Source organism: Narcine bancroftii, chromosome 5 (genome assembly GCF_036971445.1).
Source record: "Narcine bancroftii isolate sNarBan1 chromosome 5, sNarBan1.hap1, whole genome shotgun sequence".
Taxonomy (NCBI): Eukaryota; Metazoa; Chordata; class Chondrichthyes; order Torpediniformes; family Narcinidae; genus Narcine; species Narcine bancroftii.
This window is the reverse complement of record NC_091473.1, coordinates 194,015,499-194,023,799: the sequence shown is the minus strand read 5'-3', so window position 1 is coordinate 194,023,799 and position 8,301 is coordinate 194,015,499.

The following is an 8,301-nucleotide window of genomic DNA, read 5'->3' as shown; positions in this document are numbered from 1 at the left end:
CAGTGGTTCTCAACCATTTTTCTTTCCACTCATATCCCACTTTAAGTAATCCCTAAGCCATCGGTGCTCTGTAATTAAGATGGGGTGTGAGTGGGAAGAAAAAGTTTGAAACCCACTGTTTTAATCATCCCTCATTGGCTTGTTATGTGCAAGGTTTCATAACTCCAAAGGAAATGGGCCAATGACAATTTTTCTCTAGAAAGTTATTTCAGAAACAATTGGGTCTAGAGCAGTGATTTTCAACCTTCCCTTCCCACTCACATCCCACTTTAAGTAATCCTTAACTAATCACAGAGCACCAATGGCACAGAGATTACTTAAAGTGGAATGTGAGTGGGAAGAAAAAGGTTGAGAACCATTCCTTTTGGCTCAGAATATAGAGCTTTAATCCAATTTATAAATGTTTGCCCTAACCCAAATTTTTCCAGCATCTTAAATAGAAAATCCCATTCCAATCTGTGAAAGGCTTTTTCCACATCAAGGGCCACACTCAAATAATCTACTTACATTATCTGCAGATTGTCTTTTTTGCACAAAGCCTGTTTGGTCTGTATTAGTTAATTGTGGCACATACTTTACCAATTGATTGGCCAAGGCTTTGGCAACAATCTTGTAGTCCGAATTCAGTCATGATGTGGGTCTACAAGATGATGGGTTCGATGGGGCCGTCTCTTTTTTAGGTATCACCATAATTATTGCCATTGAAAATGATTCCAGGAGGGAAATGGGCTACAACTGTAAAAAGGGGTATTAAAATAACTTTAAATTCTTTATAAAATCCATGGGGGATCCCATCGTGTTTATGTTTGTAATGAGGTCAATGCTTCATTTATCTGTGCTTAAGTAAAGGGAGCATTAAGACCTCTTTGTTCTTAAATTTGGAAGGTCCAGCCATGACAGGAAATCCTCTATTTTATTCGCATCTAATGATTGTGATTTATATAATTTAGCATAGAATTGTTTGAAAGCCTCATAATGTCTCGAGGTGTATCGGAAATTCAACGTGGTTCTGTTTTAATTCCATTTATCATTCTGGAGATCTGTTCTGCCAGGAGAGGACCTTATGGGCTCTTTTCCTTAATTCATAGCACTTTTGTTTAGCTCTAATTATGATTTTGTTTCCTGCTCCTTAAGTTACTTGGGCTTTTTGTCCATTAACTGCCTACATTTTTTTCCTCTGAGGCCATTTGTTGAAGGTTCTGTTCAAAACATAATAGTTTCTGCTCCAATTCTCTGATTTCCTTCATATATTCCTTTTTAATCTTGGAGGTATACCTAGTTATTTGTCCAATAAAATAAATCAATCAGTCATTGAATTACAGTTGTTCTCACAGAACAAAATAATTTCCCTCTTAATAAAATTACAAAAATCCGGTCTCTTCAACAGCAATGAATGAAGGCACCATCTATCGACTGTCTTTTGCTTAACTGGCATAACAATTGTTAATACAGGAGGGCAATGATCTGAAAACAGTCTCACCTTGTATTTAGCTTTCATGATCATACCCTGCAATTGGGCTGAAGCCAAAAAAATAAGTCTCTCCTAGAGTAGGAATTATATGGACCCGACTAAAAGGAATAATTCCTTTCCCTTGGATGGAATCTTCTCCAGATGTCCACTAGATTCAGCTGACTCATTAATCCCAAGGCAACCTTAGCTGCCTTCATCCTTGTAATTCTCCTTCCTGACTTATCTTGAGACAAAAATTAAAATCCCCACCCACCAATATGTTTCCTCTCATGTGCATCTGCCAATCTTTGAAAAATTGTGATTTTGTTTTGCCATGGGTGGTTGGTGCCTATAAATTCGTCAGGGTCCAGGATTCTATCTGATATATAATATATACCTGATGGGTCTACAACCTTATCTTCCATCTAATTGGAACATTTTTCCATATTAATATTGCCACTCCCCTTGCTTTAAAATTGTAAGAAGAGGTGATGATCTGGCCGACCCAACCCCTCTTTAATATTCCATGTTCTTTTTCCATTAGATGAGTCTCTTGAAGGAAGGCCAGGACCATTTTTCTTTTAACTGATCCATTAAGGCCATTCACATTAAAACTCAAACATACAATTGTGTTATTCATCTCCTCAGAAGATTACCTCCCCCACCCATCACCACCACCTGAGTTCTAATCATAATTATCCTGAGAGAGAGAGAGAGAGAGAGAAATTCCAAATAAAACCAAAAAGAGAAAATGAGGTAGAAAAGACATAGTGAAGAAAAAGGTGAGCACACGGCATCTTTCAGCTGCTCCCATTGGGGAAGAGATACAGGAGGATCAGAGCCAGCACCACGAGGCTGAGGAACAGCTTCTTCCCATGGGCAGTGAGAACGCTGAATGACTAAAGAAACTGCTCACACTGACCCTCCAAGACCCTCATATTCATTTTTTGTGATTTTTTTTTCCCCACAGCTATTCATTTCCGCTCTAAGTAGAGCGGAGTCAGACTTCCAAGTGCTCGCAATACATTTTTTCGCTACCGCCAGTGTATCACGTCAACCTTCTCTAGGAGCTCTGGCCTGGCCGGCTGTATCACAGCACAGGATGGTCTCTGCAGAGAAGTGGATCAGAGGACAGGACCAGAAGAGCCACAATGAGGATTGCTGGAGTCTCCTTCCCACTCCTCCCCCCCCCCCCCCCCATCAACATGATCTACCGAAATTGTTCTCTGGATTCATCGAGGACACCTTCCGCCCTGCACACAGCATTTTTCAGCCTCTCCCATCAGGGAAGAGATCCAGGAGGATCAGAGCCGGCACCACCAGGCTGAGGAACAGCTTCTTCCCACAGGCAGTGAGAACGCTGAACGACCAAAGGAACTGCTCACACTCACCCTCTGATACTCTACTCTTTATGAAACAATATTTATATTTTTATTATATGTACTGCATATAAATCACTTGTAAATATGTGTGCTATGAAGCAGGATGGACTGTGGAAATGAACAACTGTGGAAAAAAAATCACATATAACAAAGAATAAATACGACACTTTTGTAAAGGTCTGGCAGCTGGACCACATAGGGGCCTGATACAGAAATAAAAAAGAGTATAAAAGTAACCATTATTGATTTTTAAAAATGTAGTTTCCCTATCTGTACTCTATATACGTAAAATATACCGAAGCGCTGACGGTGAACAGATCTGTGTATATGGGAGGGATGGTGGGAGGGATTGTTTTCTTTTTGTTTGTTGTGTTTGTGAGAAAATGTTTATACATTGTCTATTTAAAATGTTACTGTGTATATTTGTGTTTGCTCATTTTTTTTACACTGAGGACTGATGAACACAGCTTCGTCCAGTCATAATTTACAAGTGTATAATAATAAATATGAACTTGAACTTGGATGGGAGGGCTATGGTCCGGGTATGGGTCAGTGGGATGAGGACGAATAATAGCTTAGCATGGACTAGAAGAGATGAAGGGCTTGTTTCCTGTGCTGTAAATGTTCTGTGGTGCAGCAGGTAGTGCTGCTGCCTACCCGCCCCATGGACCCGTATTCAGTTTTGATCTCAACCTGGCATCTGCACTATTGCCCCTATGCCTGGGAGTGATCTATTGAGTGAGCTCCCCCCACTCCCCCTTCCTTGCCCCCTCTGTAGGTGTTGAGATACTCTAACCGGCTGCAGTAAATCGGCCCTAGCTGAACCCATAAAGAGGGAATCCATGGAGATGAATTAACTCAGCAGGCCAGGCCGGGTCTGGTCATCAGTCCAGATGTTGTCCAGAGTCTCCGTTTACTTTTGATCCAAAGGATTACATGGCTTATTAATGTGATTTTACTGTGCACGGACCAATATTTAACAATATTGTCATTGTAGGGCCACACAAGTTGCTGGAAGGCACTTTATAAATACAGGAGAGTTTGCAGACATTGGAGTTGTAGTGCAATGCACAAACATGTTGCAATAACAACCCCCCAGTGTCTGAGAAGGAGAAGCACAGGAGATGACCCATGGGACAGTGACCATGGCAGTGGGTCAGTGAGGGGCTCAGAGGCTGAAGAAACACAAAGGCAGTGGGCTCCTGGTGACTCGAGGTGAGGAGCCCCCCCCCCCTCCCCCATAGGCTGCAGGTTTCTGGTGACGGCAGCAAAGGGACAGACTGCTGGAGATCGGCTCAAGACTGGTCAAAGGGATACCAGGTATCGGACCCGGGGTGCGAGGGAGTGCCAGGGGCTCTGAAGGGTTCCTGATCGTGTCGGAGGTTCAGTTCTGGAGCTGCTGACGGACTCTCTGTGGCTGCAGAGGCTCCGGGAGCACCAGAAGCAAATCCACTGACATTCAGTGGCTCTGGGGTGGTGGGGGGAGCTCTCTTTTGCTTCTCTCTCTCTGGCTGAAGGAGGCGCTACAGGTAATTCCTACTGATGGTGAATCTGTCTGCCTTACAGTAGATGAAAGCAAATTCTGTGTAATGTTACACTGACTTTATTACACGGCAATAAAGGAATCTCGAAATCTTGAAGATGCTCCAAAAATTCAGTAACACATCAGAGTCTGCAGACACTGGGGTTACAGGCAAATGTGAAGTTATCCACTTTGGAAGGAAAAATAGAAGATCAGAATATTACTTAAATACCACTGCCATGCAAGAGGACTTGGGAGGGCTTGTGCATGAATCGCAAAAGGTTGGTTTGCAGGTGCGGCAGGTTATCAGGAAGGCAAATGGAATGTTGGCCGTCATTGCTGGAGGGATTGAATTTAGGAGCAGGGAGGTGGTGCTGCAATTGGTCTAGGTGCTGGTGAGGCCACATCTGGAGAACTGCAGGCAGTTCTGGTCTCCTTACTGGAGGAAAGATAATACTGGCTTTGGGGGTGATGCAGAGGAGGTTCACCAGATTGATTCCAGAGATGAGAGGGTTGGCCTATGAGGAGAGATTGAGTCGTCTGGGACTGTACTCACTGGAATTTAGAAAAATGAGAGGGGATCTTATAGAAACGTATAAAATTATGAAAGGCAGAGATAAGGTAGAGGTAGATAAGTTGTTTCCATTGGTGGGGGAGACCAAAATGAGGGGACATCATATCTAGATCCAGGGGAGTAGATTGAGGATGGAGATGAGGAGGAACTTGTTGGAATCTAGGGGTTAAAACAGTATGAAATAAATGATTAATTAATAAGTGTATATTTACTGCATGGTTCAGGGAAAAAGGAATGTGATTAAGTGGCAATCACAGCATGGAGCAAAGTTGGCTGAGCAAAATTGTCTGCTCCAAAATACAGGGAGAGGAAATGCATAAAACGATTTAGGAGGAATGCTCAAACTAAAGGAAGTGGTGAGTAGCACAGGAGACACAGGCCAGATCAGAACAAAGAATGGCCTGCAAGAAACAAAGGGAATGGAAAACCAGTCTAGGAGGAAGATTAAGGCAGGAGGAGGTGTTAAAGAGAACAGCAGAAATTGGCCAGACAAGAACAGAATGGTGATTAGAAATATCTGGGGATGAATTAATTTCTGATCAACACAACAGGATAGTCTGGCCTGGAGGATTAAGATGGGAGTGCTACACCCCAGATATCTGCAAAACAGGAGATGACTTGTGATAACCCTTATGCAAAAAGATCTAGCAAAGGAAGACAACTTTTGTTCTGTATGATAATGAAATCTAGTAAAGGAAGCCAACTTTTGTTCTGTATGATAAGGTTGACCTATATAAACTGAACCAACTGGACAATAGGGGTCAGTCTTGGGGAGTAGCTCACTGTGCAAGTGACCTATGAACTAATGAGTGACCCAGAGCTCTGTTAAGTTTTATTCTTGTGCTGTGTAATAAATTGACTGTTGAACCGAATACCTTCTCCTATCACTTCATTCAAAGAACACGCTGGACTCAGACTACACATAGACTAAATTAAGAGTAAGTTAAAGCCAGAGTCTGACAATTTGGTGACCCCGACGTGATGAAGATGGAGAAGTGACGGAAGAAAAAGATACGAAACACCGGTCGATTGTGGTGTGGTGATAACAACAAGTGACCATCCTACAAAGGGAGGTAAGCAGACGCTTGTTTTAACGAAGTTCTGCTATTGGCAAAGATAAATTGTGTGTTGTCACTACTCTGCAAAAGCCCTCGTTAAAGCCAAAGAATAAAACAAAAGGGGGTTGGAGTCCCCCTAGTAGAACGGGGTTGGAGTCCCCTGTAGTAGAAGGGGGTTGGAGTCCTCCTAGTAGAACGGGGTTGGAGTCCCCTGTAGTAGAAGGGGGTTGGAGTCTCCTAGTAGAACAGGGTTGGAGTCCCCTGTAGTAAAAATGGGGTTGGAGTCCTCCTAGTAGAAAGGGGGTTGGAGTCCTCCTAGTAGAACAGGGTTGGAGTCCCCTCGTAGCGATCTCGAGAGATAGGTTTAGACACTTGGCCAATTAGAATAAGGTGTATGGTGATGGTTATTTGCTTCTATAGTGTGTAATAAGTATTTGATTAAGGATCGTGTACCATCGTAGTGTATAAGTATCTGTATAAGGTGCATTGTGATGGTTATTTGTTTTTATAGGGTGTAATAAGTATTTGATTAAGGATCGTATACCATAGTAGTGGATAATCAGTATCTGTATAAGGTGTATTGTTTTATAGTTATTTGCTTCTATAGTGGATAGGTATCTGTTTAGGAATCGTCTAGTGTATCATAATAGTTTATAATAAGTATTTGTTTAAGGATTGTGTACAGTGTGCTGCTGGTGTTCATAATAACGTGGGAAGGGACGAAGTAAATTGCAGGGTGTCAAAATCCTACCAGGGGAGAGACCCAGTGAAGTACGAAGTCTAAAGGGTTAAAGATCAGAACGGAGATGGAAGGAGTAAATAGGGATGTAGGGCAAGAGCTCGGGGGAGACAGAGGGGTTCCCCCATCTGTAAACCGACAGTGGGAGAAAACAAGGAATCAATTACTGGGAGGATTACCGAAGGGAGAGGAGGTACAGGCTATGGCACGGTACGAACAGATATGGAGAGAGCTGCAGAATCAGGGGAAAGTACCACGAGGGTTTGAAAAAATCCGGCTGGTACTGTACTTAGGAGAAGCAGAGAGGGAAGCAGCCAAGGAGGTACAGGAACATGAGGCAAAAGGACAAGGATCTATATGGAATAGAAGAAGGTTTAAACAACAGAGAGGTGAAGGAACAGAGAAAGGCAGATTTACACATTATGACATTGGCTTGCATGGCTGTGGAAGCGAACCTTCAACATGATATTAAACAGGGCACCAGTTTCCAGGACCGGGAGCCGGAATTCAGACTACGAAGAATGAGGTAAGTTCAATGGGATGCAAGCTTTATTATGAAAAACTAACGGCTCTGGTGTCAGATTTTTCACAACAGGTCACAAGTCGCAACAGAGAAGGGGAAACACCGATACCTTCAGTCGCGGAGTGGGTTCTGCTAAAGGTCATCAAAAGAAAGTGGTCGGAGCCCAGGTGGACAGGACCCTACAGAGTGGTGGAGAGGACGTCCCACGCGGTTCGACTACAAGGAAAAGGCGAGACGTGGTATCATTGGAGTCAGTGTGCAGCAACGGACCCACCGACACGGACACTGGAACAGATTCGAACGGAGGTGATTGAGAACCTGTGAAGCAACCACGGACTAAGAACACTTAACGTCCCTTTTTAAAGAGACTATTGGACTACGGTGACTGTGTATCAGTGGTTGACGGCATAATCGATTTATTGGCATCAAAACAATGAAGGGAGCTGTGATGGACACTATGTGGGGACTATGGGTGATGTTGTTCCTAGCCCTTGAAGCATCTGGAGAAGGAAACAACTGTACAAAGTGTTTGTGGTCAGCCTGGGAGGCCCATAACGAACCGAAACAGTACTTTGCGGATTGGACTGACATTCCTGAACACTGTGTTGGGGCCCCCACTGGACTGAAGTGTGTTCATAATGGCCAAGTTTGTAAGGTTAAGTTTAACAAGGGGTCGGAGATGCCGATCCTGGCAATAACTCCAGAGGTCTCGGCCGAATAAGTTAACTGGTGGTTGGTCTCATTTTCATGAGACCAAAAGGGGGACTGTTGGAATCTAGGGGTTAAAACAGTATGAAATAAATTATTAATTAATAAGTGTATATTTACTGCATGGTTCAGGGAAAAAGGAATGTGATTGAGTGGCAATCACAGCATGGAGCAAAGTTGGCTGAGCAAAATTGTCTGCTCCAAAATACAGGGAGAGGAAATGCATAAAACGATTTAGGAGGAATGCTCAAACTAAAGGAGGTGGTGAGTAGCACAGGAGACACAGGCCAGATCAGAACAAAGAATGGCCTGCAAGAAACAAAGGGAATGGAAAACCAGTCTAGG